The 19,545-nt window shown below is 50.4% G+C and overlaps 1 long non-coding RNA gene across 1 annotated transcript; it reads right to left on the reverse strand.

Moving 5' to 3' along the window:
• Positions 1-2,464: 2,464 nt before the first annotated feature.
• Positions 2,465-6,024, reverse strand: LOC135811244 (uncharacterized). The gene is made up of 2 exons (XR_010552578.1): positions 5,015-6,024; positions 2,465-4,438 (listed from the first exon to the last, which is right to left on the reverse strand). It is a non-coding gene; the product is annotated as an uncharacterized LOC135811244 (long non-coding RNA).
• Between the last annotated feature and the right edge of the window lie 13,521 nt (positions 6,025-19,545).

A 19,545-nucleotide genomic window follows, 5' to 3' on the forward strand; every position in this document is an offset into this window, starting at 1 on the left:
AACAGTATGAAGTTCAAATGGTTTTGAACACTCGTACCACCAACTATACCACTTTCAATAAATCGTGACGCCATTTTGTTTTAACACGCATACGGTCCATTAGACAGTTATATGGCGCATTTATTGATCTGTGCAATTCAGATCTTGTTCGCTATCGTTGCTATAAGAGAAAATCTGTGGGTGCACATCCAGGGCATTTGCAGATTTGCATGCTTCTCTTGCGACGGGCGTATACATGGTTACATGGTGTGTGTGTGTGTGAGAGAGAGAGAGAGAGAGAGAGAGAGAGAGAGAGAAAGAGAAGGTGTGTGTGAGATTTAGAGAATGAGTGTGTGTGTGTGTGTGTGTGTGTGTGTGTGTGTGTGTGTGTGTGTGTGTGTGTTTGGGTACAGGGTGTGTGAGATTTAGAGAATGTGTGTGCGTCTGGGGGGTGGAAAAATGAAAAAAATAGGGATTCACTGGCCAGAAAAAGTCACTCCAATCAGCTGTGTGGTGGATACCAGGCTAAAAATAGTGGCGGTCAATTCATCAGCCTTGCAAGCTGTTTAATGGTGTAATCCCAGCACAAGTTGCTATGTCTAACATAGCTGTTCGCTATCATCGCTTCCGCGATGGGCAGATCTGAGGTCTGAGGGGGGATTTAGAGAATGCATGTGTGCGTGCGTGTGTGTGTGTATGTGAGAGAGATATATATAAAGAGAATGTGCTTGCTGTTGCGTTATGCAGAGCTCACTGACTAGTCAGTTTGAGCACTCTGGCAAGGGCTCACTGACTAGTCAGTTTGAGCACTCTGGCAAGGGCTCACTGACTAGTCAGTTTGAGCACTCTGGCAAGGTACGTTCGGGCCTGATTGGAAACTTTTATTTCCATTGCTATCAGGTTCGGCCTCATTTCCTCTGTGCTGCGCTGACGAGTCCACAAAGAACGAAACAGTTCTGTCCGCAGATTGAGTATTTCGCTCCTGCTCTTGTAGCAGTTGAGCACTCTTGCGTGGGGTAGTGCCTTTGCTGTTTGCGTTATGCAGAGCTCACTGACTTGTCAGTTTGAGCACTCTGGCAAGGCACGTTCGGGCCTGAACGGAATTTTTTATTTCCATTGCTATCAGGTTCGGCCTCATTTCCTCTGTACTGCGCTGACGAGTCCACAAAGGACGAAACAGTTCTGTCCGCAGATTGAGTATGTGGAGAATGTGTGTATGTGTGTGCGTGCGTGTATGCGCCTGCGAGTGTATGTGTATGTGAGAAAAGGGAGAGAGTGTGGGTGTATGTGTGTGTAATGGTGTGGGCTTGTGTGGATTTGGCATTTTAAAAGTCCCCAGCTCTATTCTCATTCGCGCCGGAACTGCTGCTGCATAGCCCCAAGTCTGAAGACTTGGCAACTTCACGCCTGCACCTGACTCTTGCGCTATGATACGCGTCGCCTATGATACCCCTCAGAATTTCCCACCTTGCTTCCCCTTATGTTCTGTCTGCCCGTGTTGGATCCATCAGTTGTCTGATGATGGTAGTAATACGTGAAACTCAGAGTTGTAACAAATCTTACAATCTCTCTCTTTTGTTACATACATGTACAGTCGTCCCTCTCTAATCCGGCACTTTATAATCCAGCACCCTCGATAAACCAGCACAATTTTCAGTAACCAAAATGTCCTCTTCATGCACATTGCAACAGTAAATCAGATTTGTTAATCCAGCACCCTCCCTAATCCAGCAGATTTTCGTGGCACAAATGGTGCCGGATTATAGACGGACCAGTGTACATGTATTTTCATTGATCATTTCGTAATGTCCGCTTTGCTTTTACTATTTATCGCCTTTATAAAGTTATTGTTTCCTCGTCGCCTATTCATTTGTTTTCACTATCAACAGGCAGCGTTGCCTGATGATAGTGAAAGCAAATGAATAAACTTTAACTACATGTACCTGTACATGTATCAGCAAACAAGCCGTGATTGCCTCTCTTGTCCTCTATTACAGTATTAGTATTACACTCTGACTTCGCCGTGTGGATCACTGTCAGCACACTGTGTGTATCCTCCACTACATTCGTTGTTCTTATTTTACTAGTAAAGAAGGCTGTGTATCCGACCATTCCTCCCCCCTGTAAAAAAATATCATTGCCCAGCACGGCAAGGTCCGTGGCGCGAGACATGTGAACTTGTGCAGTACGCGAACTGCTTGACTCACGTGATCGTAACGGCAGCGACCCAGCGAGCACTGGCTAGCTATCTCCTGTACAAGAACCAAGTGGGCCCGTTTTGTACTGTCGAGTGTCGTAACAGCCGTGTGGCTGTGCACACATGCCACTTCGGATTTGTCATGTGACAGTCATTGACTCTTGGTGTCAACAAATACTGAAGGTGCACTCACTAAAAAAAATATCTCTGTCTCCAGATTGCAGCGCGCTAGCGGCGAATCACACTGGTGATCCATAATGCCAAGCAGGTGCTGCATGATTGTAGTGATCACGTGATGACAGACTGCATGACTATCGTAGACATTGTACGTGTGCAGTGGAGGAGCTAAACACATACAAATGTAGCAGGGCTAGATAGGGGAAGTCCCTAGCCCTGGTACGCTGTGCCTGTGAGGCTGTGAGCTGACATGGACTAGAACTGTAAGAGTTAGTACAGAATTCACATGTACATGACCACTGAACAGTACTACTTGTACTTGTAGGTTAGTTGTAGGTCTAGGTACTCAGTTGCAAGTGACACGTGACAAGTGACAGTTAACCATCATGCCACACAACAGAGACGAGCCTGTGGGGTGTCGCAAGCGTTTATTCCAGCGTGAATATTCATGAGCCTGTGATCGGTAATCAAGTATGACGTACATGTACTCAGTATGAGGTTATGATTATAAATGATGTACACATATCACACATCAGAGAGGCAAGGACAGCAGAAGCGACCCGCGGGGTCCTGCGCCGTCAGAGCGGCTACGTGTACTACTAGGTTGCTATGGCAGCGGAACACTAAATCTTAGTAAAAATGAATAGTTCAATGGTGCCGATGTGCGTGCACTATGCAGCGCCCATCGACAGCACCCGTGCCTCCAATTAAGGTACCGAATGGCTTGCGACACGCAGGCTCTAGTAGTGCTGTGGCATGCCTGCGGGCCTGAGAATGTACGTGCGATATGCCCTGCTGGACCAGCAGCCTGCAGCCATCAGGGCATACTCTGGTGCGCCTCAATCCACCATGTGTGTGGCTCCCCCGGTGCGTAAGGAATGGCTGCTGATGCTTGGACCTAGCACTTTGTGTAGGACATCATTGATGTCGTTCGGCGTGAGATGGCGACCATCCTGAAACTTGAATAGGGGTTGCTTGTCATTGCTCCATTTGCTGGACCGAACGTAAGCCTGCAGGGCTCGGACGGGACATAGTGCGGGGTCAGCGTAGCGATGCAGCGCTACCTCCCCGCCTGCTGTTAATTGAGACGTCTTCGTCCTCTGGAGCTGCAGCGAGGCCTCCTGCTGGGCTAACCGGAGGTGTTCGCGCCTCAGCGTATTGAGGCTGCCGGGACCGTGTGGTGACAGCGACGTGTACTCACTCACACGCAGCAGCAGGCCGTGGAAGGCTGTCGTAAGAGCAGCCCATATTATTAGTCTGTCTACCGCGGAGTACAAGGACAGATCCAAGAACTGGCGGAGAACCTTCAGCTGGTGGACGGTGATCGCTTGGCACTGAGGGCGTGCTGACGGATGTCTGGGAAGCGACGTTATCTCCCTCTCTAAGCCCTTGAGCAGGGCTTGAGGGTGTAGCCCCGACCGGGCCTCCCATGCGGAGGAGGTGGTATTTGATCGCGGCCAGGTAGACTCTCAGAGTGCTGGCGCTGACTTAGTGAGACATTGCGGCAGCGAACAGTAGGACATCGTTCTGATCTGGGTGATATGCGTCGCGGCGCATGCGACCCATGAACTCCAGGAATGAACGCCAGCCCGGGGCGTACGTGTGCTGTGTGCCAGTGGCTACCGAGTTGGCAATCAGGTGCTCTGCTCTCGCTGAGAGAGCGGCGGCTAGCGAGCCTAGGAGGACACAGGCACAAGCGTATGCAACACAAACGCACACACGCATACGTCCGCACATGCGCATGTTTTCTAAACAGGCAGGATGGTACGGCGGCCAAGCTGCGGGGTATGCGTGCTGCGCCGGGTCGCTGAACAGCGGCCCGGTTCCCGGAACACACTGGCCCGGTGGCGTGGCTGCGGATTGTAAGCAGGGGACCCGTGGGTTATCCTAGTGGGAGATCTCCCCCCCCCCCCCCTGGCACGAATGCAGCTGGACGTACACCTGCATCAGCCTTGGTTGCCTGGAAGTGGCACGAATGTGGCTGGACGTACACCTGCACCGGCCTTGGTTGCCTGGAAGTGGCACGAATGTGGCTGGACGTACACCTTCACCAGCCTTGGTTGCCTGGAAGTGGCAGGAATGTGGCTGGAGGTACACATGTAAAGATACAGTACATGTGCAGATGCAATGATGTAAACTGGGATAGGAACTGCTCCAGGCCGCCAGCTTTGTACTTTGGGTCGTATTTCAGTGAACACAGCAACTGTAGCATACTAGTAGGTTTTGTATGATGCAGTGCATGTTCTGTTTCAATTCATTTCCCTATTGTTTCATCACTTTATTTCAACACGGATTTCAGTGCTCCGTTTTGCGGAGACCAGCTCTCCTCCCCCCCCCCCCCCCCCCTCTCTGTTTGGTTCTCAATCTGTATCGAGGGGCATTCAAGTCATGCAGTTATGTGATTACAGTGTAACATTCACGTTTCCTTGTAAAATGTGTTCAGATACGAAGTTTGACTGGTACACAGTTCCTGGGTACCTGGGTACCTGGGTAGGTCTACCTGGGCGAATTATCTGTCCAGTTGTACTAATCTTGTACATAGTCCAACCGCTATCTTCAAACAGAATTTTCTTTCAACGTTTCCTCGTTCTAGCATTGCCAGATTACTGAGCAGCCAGCGCATGGCTGTGAGCGTTGACACGTACACCCTTCGTTTCTTACCGTGTTGTGGAGTGACTTCACTGCACGGTGCACTTGACAATCCGTGTTCTGTGTACCATCATCATGATCATCTCATGTCCTCTCTTGAAGCTTGGTCTCTCTGGCTCTCCAACAGTCACAGAACTGACTGTATATCAGGAGTGGCAGCGGAACAAGCCCTGCAGTAGATCTGCAATAAACCCGAGGAACAAGCCCTGCAGTAGATCTGCAATAAACCCGAGGAACAAGCCCTGCAGTAGATCTGCAATAAACCCGAGGAACAAGCCCTGCAGTAGATCTGCAATAAACCCGAGGAACAAGCCCTGCAGTAGATCTGCACTAAACCCGCGGAACAAGCCCTGCAGTAGATCTGCAATAAACATGTGTTCTGGGTTCTTGCCATACACTACAGCAAAGGCAAACTGTCGCCACTAGAATGAAGTTCTGAAAAGCCACTGAAATATTCTGCTGCAGAAAAGAGAACATGAAACTCAATCCGTTCGCATTTCCAGGAACGCATCGACTTTCACTGATACGGACACAATTGTATCGAAAATGCTCTATTAGGAATCGAAACTTGTAGTCTCGGCAAGTTTCTATCGACTCTCGTATTTCGATTGTAGCGCAGACATACAATACGATTACCGGTATGTATCACCTGGACCGTACTACTAGTCTACTACTACTACATGTAGCACTAGCACAGTAGCGGGTAAATGTATAGCACTGGTCCTTGCGGGTGCGGACACGGGGAAATCCCTTGAATCCCCTGCACTACACGTATCTCGCCCTGACTGACAAGTAACGCACGCGCACGTACAGTTCTGACAGGGCTAGCTCAGGGCCCGGTACGGCGGTAGGGGCATCAGATCGACCTCATGAATGAAGTAGCGCCACCGTTCGAGCGCAATGAACAGTGTGTGTGTGTGCGCGCGCGCGCGCGTGCGTGTGTGTTTGTGTGCGCGCGTGTGTATGTGTGTGTATGAGGTGCAGGGGCCATGTAACGAGGCCTGGCGCAAATATTCATGACGCCCAATTCTTTGTCCCTGGCATGGTTGCTGTCACTCTCTCCTTTGTAGCTTGGTATTATTTCCCACTCCAGATCCCTGCTGCTGCTTTGGAGATGGTAAGTTTTTTATATACATGTACATCTGCATGTAAGAAATAACCAGTCAACCCGTGACCATCATAGCTATGTACCAATACTGGCTAAGAGTAAGCTTCACTGGACACAAGTGAAATCTGGGTAGCTACGTACACAATAGGAGTCTTTTCTGCGTTTATCCTGATAGCAATGAAATTTTGTCTCCAAAGCCAGAGGCCCGAGCGTACCTTGCCAGAGTGCTCAGTGAGCTGTGAACAACGCAAACAGAAAATGCACTACCCCACATGAGAGTGCTCAAACTTACAAGTCAGTGAGCTCTGGATAACGCAAACAGAAAATGCACTACCCCACATGAGAGTGCTCAAACTGACAAGTCAGTGAGCTCTGGATAACGCAAACAGAAAATGCACTACCCCACATGAGAGTGCTCAAACTGACAAGTCAGTGAGCTCTGGATAACGCAAACAGAAAATGCACTAGCATGCATTTGTATAACCAAGGGTCACAGAGTACCGAGGTTATGTACATGTACACTCGATTGTGCCACCAAGTGAGCAACTCACCATTTCCACGCTGTTATCTTTAGGATAGAAGAGGAAGTTGTAGCGTCGCACTATGCCCGCTAGCGAATCATACCACTCCACGAGGAAAGCGTAGCGTTCACCTTCCATATTACCCGGTGAACTGCTGACGACTGGAACAAAGCGCCGGCAAGAATGTCCAATGGTCTGGTGGCGAGTGGAACTACTCACGATACACACAGCTAAGTTCCAAGCTGCCACACTCTAACCTGGCCTGAGCGCAAGGATTGCCACACTCTAACCTGGCCTGAGCGCAAGGACTGCCACACTGGAACCTGGCCTGAGCGCAAGGATTGCCACACTGGAACCTGGCCTGAGCGCAAGGATTGCCACACTGGTACCTGGCCTGAGCGCAAGGATTGCCACACTGGAACCTGGCCTGAGCGCAAGGATTGCCACACTGGAACCTGGCCTGAGCGATATGAACACCATGTACCACTGAGTGTTCTATAGAAACTCTGAATATTCCCGGAGCAAATGTCTCAATGATTAGGACACCGAGACCACTATTACTTGTTCTCTTCACCGTCTTTCAAACATTCGATTATGACCATGGCACGGGCATGATTGCTGTAGTTCTGTCATCAAGCAGATTCAAAAATGTTTGGCCTCAACGCACGACTCCACGATCGTACGAGTAGACAGGTACATGTACAGAGCGCTGGCTAGTCTAGCCTACTACCGGTACTACTACTACTAGTACTACTACATACCTAGTCTACACAGATTATTATGACAGCATCGCGTGCACCCGAGCGCCGAGTTGTATGCCAGACTATTATGATTGCCAGTACGGTGGCGCATGGCGATGTGTCACCATGGTCACTGTCAAGCGGTCACACCATGAAGAGCCAGAGGGGACGGCTCGATACCGGGACGCTTTGACAGCCAAATAATTTGTGTAAGACCCAAACCGACCATCACTCATCAGCGTTGATTTTTCACTGGAAATATTATATAATATGTTTGTGGAAGGAAACTGGCATGTTGAAGTAACTCTGGGGCCAGAACTGAGCCACTCCTTTGTGTTGACCCATTGCCTCCAAGTTGCCCAATTTTTCGCTTCAAAAAAGTTCAAATCAGAGGTGGCTCCAAACCGGACACGTTTTAGAGTGCACGTCAAATTCACTCTGGGTCTGAAATTAGGTAATTGCTATCGCTCCACGACGGCCAGTACAGAGTAACAATAAGCCTTGTGGGTGCTTCCATTAGTTTTGATTGGTATGCGGTGCTTTATTGGCGAGAGGCGAGCCGCTGTTTACCTGCGACAAGAAAATGATTTTTCGAAAGTCGTAAAACTCAAGTCGCAGTGCGAAGCAACACGTCAAAAACTCACCTGCTTGATATGGCGCTTCTGGTCATCGCAGAGCCATGAAATTTTGGCTCGGAGTATAACACATCGTAGTCTCACTGTGACATAATTATGTTTTCGAATCAAAATACCAAGAGAGAAAGTGAATATTGAGTCCGTTCCGGTTTGCAACCTGTGTCCTATTTGAAACCGTCCCCTCTACCATGCACTCACATCAACTAAAACGTAGTTTACGGTCGCTTTCGATTACACGCATTTCGGCATTTCTAGAATTAGTTATTGTCGATTACACAAAAAGTGACAAATTCCGTCGTTAGATTTTATCCATTCCGTCGAATCCATCAATTCTGAAGAGAATTATAGAAGGCGGAATTTCTGTAATTCTGGCGCCAGAACTGTACTGTCGGTGTGTTACCACTGGTTACCGGTTTTGTCATGACTCAAGCGCGCGAAGAGCCTCCCTGGCCGGCGTGTGCGTGATGCTAGTCCTCGTGCGCGCGATCGATCGCGAGGGTGTACGTGATCTCTTTTTGCGATTCATCAATTATTTCGTTTTTGACATGACATGAATAAAATGCGTTGTGAATTCCAGTCGTTCGTTTACAAGGCCGGAATACGCTCATTCTGGTCATTCCAGAATTTAAAAAACAGTTGCAGAATTGTGTAAACGTGTGTGATAACTAGCTCGGACAGCGTTCCGGTTAGCCTCGTCTGGCTGGATCGCTAACCTCGGAACGTTTCGTGACCAGTGTAGCCACGGCTGGTACGGAACGCAACTTCACCCAATCCTAATCCCAACACACACACACCAACTGATCTCGTCAGAGCAGAGAATATGTTTCTGTTTGGAAGAAGAGCACCGAAAGAACCTCTCGCTAAAAGCAGCAGCATGCCATGATATAACACATCGTAGAAAACAGCAAGCAGCGGCAGTAGCGATAGTACTTGCTAAACATGCAGCTGAACTGCAACTTTGTCCGCTGCGCGGAACGGCGATCGGACACGCACACGCACACACGCACACGCACAGGTCTGCGTGATCTAGAAGCGGCTGTCATCATAAGATACGCAAAGTGTGAAAGGGTATTAGAACGGGGCAAGCCTAGACCCGGCGTCTGGACCGCAACATGTACTTGATTAAAAGCATAGCCAGTCAATGGTCAAGCAGGTGCAATCACGCACATCCACACCTAGCTTACTACTACTATAAAGCGAATTCATAACTACAGGTATTGCACTTTCTACTGCAAATGCACAGTCGTGCGCTTCATCTATTGACAGCAGCCAAACCTATCATTTTACAGTCTCACTGGGTAGGTGACCTCGCCGGCACACACCGTATATTATATTGTATAATAACTGTTCCAACTACGGTCCGGAAGACACAGTGTGTCCACGTTCTACGCACAGTAGCTATCAGCAGTAGTTAAAAGTTACAAGCCCTCACTCTCGGGCTATGACATCTCCCCGCGCCTTCGAAAAGACTGCCACGTCCTCGTGGCGACAACATTCGGCTTACCGTCGTCTTCTCAACTGGGTTTGCATTCCAAAGTACTGCGGTGGCCGGACGGTCCTCCCAGCTCGAGTCTGAACCGCAATCTGGGCTGGTTGTGGCGGTGGCTGGTTGACTGGTAGCGGGATCTGCACAACTGGTTGGCCGCCAACACCGTCCACGCCGCCATACGTCTCATGCTGGGCATCCTCATCAGAATCCCAATACAACAAGTCTGTAGGGTCCGGCACATACACATCAGCCGGGGGCGTTTCGACAGACTCAGCATCTTCAGGTTCCTCCACCTCACTCACAGCGTGAAGATGGTTAGGCCTTACTCTACATCGTTTTAGCCTGTTCACGTGCACAATCTGCACCTTGACATTGGCCGCTCGTGTATCTCTCACCCGATACACTACGTCTGACAGCTTCGTTACTATTTCAAACGGCCCTTGCCAGAGCTTGGAGAACTTCGGAGTAGTCCCCACCGGAACTGCTGGTACCAACAACCATACCAGATCTCCTTCTGCGAATGAAACGGGTACTGCTCCCGAATCATACAAGTGAGCTTGATGCTTGTGCACGGTTTCCAACTTCTTCCGCACAACTGCATGCACATGCGCTAGCCTTTGTCTCAAATCTCTGACGTAGCTAGGCTCGCATAAGCTGACCATCTCATCAGGTGGTAAGCCATAAGCGACATCCTGTGGCAGACACATCTGTCTACCGAACAGTAGATACGCAGGCGTGTAACCCGTACTCGCCTGAGGCGTGGCTCTGTAAGCCATCAAAACCGCCGGCAAATGCACATCCCAATCTCGCTGATGCACATCGACATAGTGAGAAATCATCTTCTCCAATGTCTGATTAAAACGCTCTACCAACCCATTTCCAGCAGGGTGATAAGCCGTCGTCCTGGTCTTTTTAATACCAAGCATTGAACAGACATCTCTGAACAATCTGGAGTCAAAGTTTTTGCCCTGGTCAGTGTGCACACTCTCCGGTGCTCCAAACCTTGCAACAAACTCACTCACAAACTTTGAAGCTATCGTGGATGCATCCATCCTTTTCAGCGGATACGCTTCAACCCATTTGGTAAAATAGTCAACAATTACCAAAATGTGCTTGTTGCCAGCATCTGTCTCTGGCAATCCGGGAATCAAATCCATTCCAACTCTCTCGAATGGATATCCCGACCAAGTGACCTCTAGTGGTGCGCCACTTCCACGTCCCACAGGTCTCGATCGTCGACTGCACGACGCACAACTACCAATCCAGTCTTCCACATCTCTCTTCATGCCATACCAGAAGAGCTTGGACTGAATCTGGTGATACGTTCTAGTCACACCTAAGTGACCTAGATGATCATGGTACTCACTCAGCACCTGACCGCGCAACGCAACTGGCACCAAAATTTGAAACTTTGTGCCCTCTCCTGCGTTCTCACTGTGCAAAACGCGACATATCACGTCCTCTCGCACCACAAGACATTTTCGTCCTCGGAAATAATGCCTCAGAGCCGGACTAACACCAGTCAAGTCAGGCGAAGATGACCCGGAGCTGAGCCACTCACTCAGCCGTGTCAATTCATGATCACGTTGCTGAGCATCAGCCCAATCAGCTGATGTCCAGTTTCGTCGCCGCACAAAGGGCGTAGGAAGGTCACTCTGGACCGACTCAGCATTCGCCACTGAGCTCCTTTCGTCTGATACCACAGCGATCACCTCATCAGGGACTGTGGTGCCACACCTCTGATCCTGCACTTGTCGAGACAAGCCATCAGCATTGGCATGGACTTTACCTTTCCGATAACGCACCTCGTAATCGAAATCACTCAGAAACTCAAGCCACCGCGCCACGATCGCACTTGGTTCTTTGAAACGGTTCAGGTATTTTAGTGCTTGATGGTCTGTGCGCACGACAAACCTTCGACCCAGCAAATAGCATCTGAAATGCCTAAATGCCCACACTAGTCCGAGGAGTTCACTCTTCGTCGAGCCATAATTCCTCTCTGCAGAGTTCAACCCTCTGCTTGCATACGCAATAGGTCGCTCCCGACCATCTGCGTCGGTCTGGGACAACACAGCTCCCAAACCACGACCACTTGCGTCCACATCGACTACAAATGGGGGCGCATCGGTCTCAAACCTCGGATACGCCAACGTGGGTGCTGAAGACATCTTCTGTTTCAGCAATTGGAATGCGATCTCACACTCGCCATCCCATGAAAACCTCTGGTTTTGCCTCGTCAGCTTCACCAGCGGCCGAGAAATGGATGCAAAATCCTTCACAAACCGTCGATAGTAGCCACAGAAACCCATAAAAGAACGCACCTCTGCTACGTTCTTTGGGCACCGCCACTCTGACACGGTCTCAATCTTGTCCGGATCGGTGCGCACACCATCCTTCGTGACAACATGACCCAAGAAATTGACTTCTGTCCTCAACAGATGACATTTCGAGGGTTTCAACCGAAGACCAGCCTCCAGTAGTCTTTGGAACACTGCTTCCAGTCGTTCCAAGTGTTCGTCAAACGTCTTTGAGAACACGATAATATCATCGAGGTATACCAGGCACATCTGCCACTGCAAACCTCGCAAAACGGCACTCATCAGCCGTTGAAATGAGCTCGGGCCATTGCACACACCAAATGGCATCACATTGAACTCATAGTGCCCATCAGGCGTGGAAAATGCCGTCTTGGCCTTGTCTGCCTCGTCCATTGGCATCTGATGATACCCAGAGCACAGATCAAGCGTCGAGAAGTACATCGCACCGCCCAACGCGTCCAACGTATCATCAATACGCGGGAGTGGGTATGGATCTTTCACGGTTATCGCATTGACTCTCCGATAATCAACACAGAACCTCGTCGATCCGTCCTTCTTCCGCACCAACACAACTGGTGAAGACCATGGACTGACCGATTCTTCGATCACACCCTGTTCAAGCATGTCGTCAACCAACTTCCGACATGTTTCTCGCGAGCTCCAAGGCAATCTCCTTGCGGGCTCATAGACTGGACCATCACAGCTAGTCCTAATCTCGTGTTTCAACACGTCTGTCCGACCCAGCTCGGACATGTTCATAGCGAATACACATCTGTACTGCTCGACCAAGGTTCTGAGCCTAGCCAACTGCTCGGCCTCAACCACAGGCTGCTCGCTGTTGCCTGTATCAGGTGGGGAGCATGCCTCCCGGTTACCCTCCTGAGAGCAACAGCCATCAGGCATCGTACCACGACCACGCTGGTCAACGTCGGCCTCGTGTACTGCCTCATCATCCCTCATCGCACAATGGTGTGACCGACCATCGTCATCACCACCACCGGTTTCAAGCAGCCTCTTCCCGCCTGGAGAGCGCTTCCCTGCGCCGGGACCACCATCGGGGTTCCCCACTCGCAGTACAGACCACAAATCCTGGTTAGCCCCGTAGCTACACCAGTCATTCGCCTCGTCCAACTCTTCACTACCGTCCACCACAGTTGCAACTGCACACAGCTTGCCAATCTGGGCTCTCTTGGGCAGAGTGATTTGTTCCGCCGTGCAATTCATCAATCGCACGGGAACACGATTCTCTTGTGGCCGCACAACACACTTTGCCACCAAGAGACCAGGGTCGCTCGCAGTCCCACAATCTGGTTCCGTGAGCCCCAACTCTGGCATCCCATCGAATGCAAGAGTGTCCACCACAGCCGCCACGGTCATCTCGTGGTGTGGTGGGAGAACAATCTTCTCCTGCAAGCGGAGCGGAGCCTCATCTGCACCACTCCCTCGCCTTTCTTCGACCTTGAAACATAGCTTGCCATTCGTAGAGGTTATGTTACAGGGAATGCTGGACAGCACATCACGTCCCAGCACACATGGAAATCGTAGCCCATCGACTACCCGCATTTCCGGCGAACAAACACATCCTTGAACGCCAAGGTGAACAACCACTTTTCCATTCACCACCAGAGGCTTACCATCTGCCCCACAAAACTTCAACCCAGGCGCATCCGCCGTGAGTCGATCCGGATCGTAGCCCAGCTTCCTGGCTAGATCCGCAGATACTAAGCTTACAGCCGCTCCAGTATCTACCAGCATCTCCACTGACAACCCATCGATTGTCCCCGTGGTCAACATCCCCGTTCCAGAGTCGCATCCGACCATAGGAATGGATTGTTCGACAGCACGCTCATCAGGTGCTGTCGGATTACACTCTCGACCCAAAGAAATGGTCTGACCAGGCACGTGGGCCATCGCCCCAGTCACTGGCCGTTTCCCAAAGGCCCTCTCCTCGAGCCATCGTATCCTCCGCGCCCCGTCTGCACTTCACGAGGACATTGGGCTGCCCTGTGGCCCGGTTCACCACAGTTCCAACAAGTGAACATCTTCACTCGTCGAGCGGGCTCCTGATCCCGAGTTCTTCCTCGGCCTCGCCCTCCTTGACCACTTGGAGCATCACGCCTCTCCAGTAGTTGGTCGAGCGTCCTCACCAGGCTGCTCAAAGTACGCTCGAGGACGTCCGTCTGTCCTCTCGCTGGAGCCTCAGCAACATCCACAGCGGCCGTCACCAACTGTGTTTGCGGGCTCTCTCCGTAGGGGCCCACCAGCCTCTGCGGAGCTTCGCTTGGCAAGTCAACACTTCGCCAAACCTTTTCCAGGTGCAGCGCCATCTCTAATGCCGCCTGCACCGTCGCCGGAGGATTCTCCTGCAGCCTCACTCTCAAAGCCACAGGAGATACCGCCTCGATGAACTGGTCCCTCACCAGCTCATCCTGTAACCCACCCGGCATATTGGGGTACGCCCGCACCACCAGCCGACGCAGATCATCCGCCAGATGCGCTAAATCCTCACCGGATTTACGCCTCCTCGTGCGGAATTGAGCCTTAAACTGCCGCTCATTAGCAGGTGGTGCGAACCTTCGCTCAAGGTCCGCACTCACATGCTGCCATACGGCCCGTCTTGCAGCCGGTATAGTAGCCAAAAAGCGTTGCGCCCCACCTCTGAGGCGTACCGCTAAGTACTGCGCTTTCTGCGGGTCATTCCACCCGTTCACCTGCGCGCACTGATCGAAGTACTGGATATACGCCACCCAGTCTCCGGAACCATCGTAGGCCTCGGGCATCACCGCAGGCCTCCCGAACGCTGGAGCAGCTGGCGCTCCTCCAGCACCAGCTACCGCTCCCCCTGCTGCAGCCATCACTGCACCAGGGCCACCCACCGCAGCAGCACCACCAGCTACTAACGGTTGATGAACATTTGCAGCAGGCGCATTCACACCTCTGCCTTGTTGTTGCTGTTGCTGAGCCATCGTCAACACAGCAAAAGAACGAGCAAAGTAGACAAAACAATAGGGCTAGCAGGACGACTGATCCGCGAAGAACTCAGTCTTCTTCACCTCAGCTCGCCTGGTATACTCAGCCACGCCGCTGCCGTCCGATCACGGCACGCGCGCGCCTACGAGTGCACACCCCAATTGCACGTGGGCACAGCGTACTCAACCACTGTAACCCTAACCGCCGTGTGAACATGCCAAGCGACCACCGTCGCATCAAGTTTCCCGATCCCACGCCTGACTCGCGACATCTCGCGTAGCCTCGTGCGCCATCCGGATTCCCGTTCATCACACATTTAGCCTAGCCGACCAGTGCAAGCCGCATCATGCATGCCTCTCAACATCATGCCATGACTCGCGCACAAGGCCGCCAATAGTTCACCCTAATCACTCCGGCTGGCATCCCAGCCTGAGGACTAGACCAAACAGACTAGAGAGATACGACACATCCATACCCCTCCTTACGAACTGTATGCCCATCATGCAGCATGCAATTCTCATCACAAAAGGCAGCTCAGTCATCACTGCGCCATGCCAATCGAGCACAACAGAGAACAAACCTCTTTATTCCCTGGTGGAGGCCAGTTCCCGCACCCACAACACAACCAGTAGTGAGGCAGGATACATTGAACATCTTCAATATACTTAGACTGCGCTTGCACCGTCTACAAGCGCCTGGCCGAGATCTTCGCGCCTCTTCTAGGAATGGTGAACTTTGTTGCCTCGTTCTTGCCAGCCATCCTGGTCACAGCACCACTTGTGATAACTCGCTCGGGGAGCGTGTTCCGGTTAGTCTCGCCCATGGCTGTGTCGTCTCTAACCCTCGGAACGTTTCGTGACCAGTGTAGCCACGGCTGGTACGGAACGCAACTTCACCCAATCCTAATCCCAACACACACACACACCAACTGATCTCGTCAGAGCAGAGAATATGTTTCTGTTTGGAAGAAGAGCACCGAAAGAACCTCTCGCTAAAAGCAGCAGCATGCCATGATATAACACATCGTAGAAAACAGCAAGCAGCGGCAGTAGCGATAGTACTTGCTAAACATGCAGCTGAACTGCAACTTTGTCCGCTGCGCGGAACGGCGATCGGACACGCACACGCACACACGCACACGCACAGGTCTGCGTGATCTAGAAGCGGCTGTCATCATAAGATACGCAAAGTGTGAAAGGGTATTAGAACGGGGCAAGCCTAGACCCGGCGTCTGGACCGCAACATGTACTTGATTAAAAGCATAGCCAGTCAATGGTCAAGCAGGTGCAATCACGCACATCCACACCTAGCTTACTACTACTATAAAGCGAATTCATAACTACAGGTATTGCACTTTCTACTGCAAATGCACAGTCGTGCGCTTCATCTATTGACAGCAGCCAAACCTATCATTTTACAGTCTCACTGGGTAGGTGACCTCGCCGGCACACACCGTATATTATATTGTATAATAACTGTTCCAACTACGGTCCGGAAGACACAGTGTGTCCACGTTCTACGCACAGTAGCTATCAGCAGTAGTTAAAAGTTACAAGCCCTCACTCTCGGGCTATGACACGTGTAATCGAAAGCGCCCATTATGTACTTACTTGATCAGTTGGTCCCCATGGTAACACCGAAACATACATGATTGTACAAGCGAACACACAACACTACAAAAACACACAACAAACACACACGCTACCAATGCAATGGTAACCATAGTAACTGTTCACAAGCAGCGGTGAGCGATTTCGCTTGTAAGTATTACCGGTAGTTGTACTACCGGTATACCTGGGTGTATATTGCAGTACTAGTAATACCGTATTATCTCTAATATAAGCACGGTCCTTTATTTTTTCAATGTACCTCCGCCCCGTGCTATTAATGGAGACGTTCCGTTATTAATATATTGGAGACTGTTCCATTATATTTCAACCTCATTTCAGAGGCATGTTGCCATGCCAAATTCATGTCAGACACACATTTCAGGGTTTTTCGCCGGTACAGACAATGAATTTACACAGTGTGCTTATAATGGAGACTGAGCAGAGTATTTTTTGAATGCTGCCCCAAGGTGTTCTATTATTGGAGACATGCTATTATTGGAGACTGTGCTTATCTTAGGGGCCTATTATATGTGCAACTCCAGCCCGGGCTGGAGCAAGCGGGCCAGCCCGCCAAGGGTGTTTACATGTGCAAGGCCGGGCTGGTCGCCAGCCCGCAGTGAGTTTATATGCGCTGAGCACACGCCAGCCCGTTGTGAGTATGTACCAAATACACTACGACTGTAGTGTGCTGCCCCGGGCTGAAACGCAGGGCTGCAAGCCATACTCAGGTTATAAACCTAAAAACTTTTTTTCTCATACAATGTATTCTTCTGCTGATTTCTTTTCGCGCTGTGGCACATGTTTGGTGTGTTGTATCACCTCGTTTCTTTTCCCTGTTTTTCACATTTTTAGCTGTCCATATCAAAGTAATTTGCAAGTAGTTCCCCTTCCACTTTAATGTAAATCATGCATGTCGACAAATAAACAGTGCTCACTGTACGTCCTTCTTGTTGCTGTACAAAAAGCTTCATAGATTTTCAAGACAATATCGGGAATCCTCTTTATAGCTACCCTCAAAAGGTAAAAGTACCTATTTTGTAGTATGAACGCAGTGTAGACACCATAATAATACAACTCTGGCCCGGGCTGGTCTGTTTATATGTGCTTTTTCTGGCCCGCCTAGCCGGGATCCCGGGTGCCTCGAGGCGGGATCCCGCCTCGCCGGGCCAGCCCGCTTGCCATGTAAACGCACCACAGGTTTTGTGTGGATTTGTGTACCACCCCGAGATCCCGTTGCAGGCGGGCTGGCCCGCCTGTCGACCAGCCCGGGCTGGAGCTGCACATATAATCACCCCCTAAGAGATAATACGCTAGTACTACACTAGTACAAAGAACAGTTGATGGAACTGGATCCACTGCCCGTCGTCAAGTGACGACGGGCAGGAACGGATTCCACTGCCCGCCGTCACGACAGGCCATTACTGGCATTACACTGGGCATAATTAGTAGACGCCGGACAGCGGACGTTAGGCACCGGCGGATTATATAATTATTGGCATAATTTGGTGGTTGAAAATTTGGAGCATAATTTGGCATCCTTTCGGAGGTAGGAGCATAACTACATGATTGTACCACAATTCTAGTATGTAAGCTACACAATTGTGTACAATGCACCTGATCAGTGCTGGTGGTCTGAATGGTAAAAGGTTCGGAGTAGCCCTTTTCCAAAGATGCTCACCACTTTTTCCGCCACTTTCCGTTGTTTTGGAAGAAATCGCAACTTTCTTCATTTTCCAAAACAACTACTTCGCAACTTTTCCGCAAAGGTGTGCAAAGAAGCGCGCTGGAGGAGACCATCGACTGTGCAAGCTATGGAGTATGGTTATTGCTCTAATAATTAAACAAATGAGGTATAGTTGGACGAGTATGACGAATTCACGATTACGAAGACAGTTGAACATGATAATTTTCAAAAGGGAGCTGTCTTCGTAATCGTCAATTCGTCATACTCGTCCAACCGATGTCACCCTCATCCTGGGAATAATCAGCTCATCTCTCCCATAGCTCCACCTCTCCTTCCACCATGACCGAACAACAACTATACCTCATTTGTTTAATTATTAGAGCAATAACCATACTCCATAGCTTGCACAGTCGATGGTCTCCTCTCAGTTTTCTTTCTCTGGTATTCTTGAGAACCACTCTATCACCGCTGCTGTGTTCCTCCATGCATTAGTCTGCAGCTGGGGACGGAGCTAGCATTATCCCCCCAGGCCTACCTGGGGGGATAATGCTAGCATTATATCTAAGACAACTTTTCCGGTCCCTGCCATGCCGGCTCATTAATACCTCAAAGAGTGAAATCGGCATAGTCTCGACGTCTATACTGGATACCGCTCTAAAACAGCTCCGTCCCCAGCTGCAGACTAATGCATGGAGGAACACGGCAGCGGTGATAGTGTGGTTCTAAAGAATACCAGAGAAAGAAAACTGCATATTCGTGTGCTTTGACATCGTAGATTTCTACCCCACAATCTCCGAAGACCTCCTCCAGAGATCCGTCGAATTCGCCCGCCCCTACACGGACATCTCCCAGGAGAAGGGTGACACAATATTCCACGCCAGGCGATCACTGCTGTTTGGCTTGGACAGGCGCTGGGTGAAGAGACACAACGAGCACTTTGACGTGACAATGGGGTGCTATGATGAGGCTGAGGTGTGTGAGCTTGTTGGAGCCTTCGCCCTCGCCATGATAGCGGACGTGTTCAACGGCAGAGACGCCGGGTTGTATCGCGACGACGGCCTGGCTGTGTTCAGGAATGCATCAGGACATGAAGCTGACCGAATAAGAAAGGAGATGACCAAAATATTCCAGAACCCCGGACTGAAGATAACGATACAAACAAACCTGAAGAGAGTCGACTTTCTGGACGTGACATTGGACCTGACCACCGGAAAGTACTGCCCTTACCGGAAACCGAACGACAAGCCGATGTACATCAACTGCCAGTCCAATCATCCACCTACAATCATCCAGAACCTATCTGCATCGATCAGCAGAAGACTAACGGATATTTCCAATGATGAAGACGTCTTCAGAAATGCGACTCGGATCTACAGTGACGCGCTGAGGAAGAGTGGATACCGGGAGAATGTACAGTATTTAGACGAGCGTAAAGCGGACGAGACAAAAAAGAAGAAGAAAAGGAATC

Source organism: Sycon ciliatum, chromosome 3 (assembly GCF_964019385.1).
Source record: "Sycon ciliatum chromosome 3, ocSycCili1.1, whole genome shotgun sequence".
Classification (NCBI taxonomy): domain Eukaryota; kingdom Metazoa; phylum Porifera; class Calcarea; order Leucosolenida; family Sycettidae; genus Sycon; species Sycon ciliatum.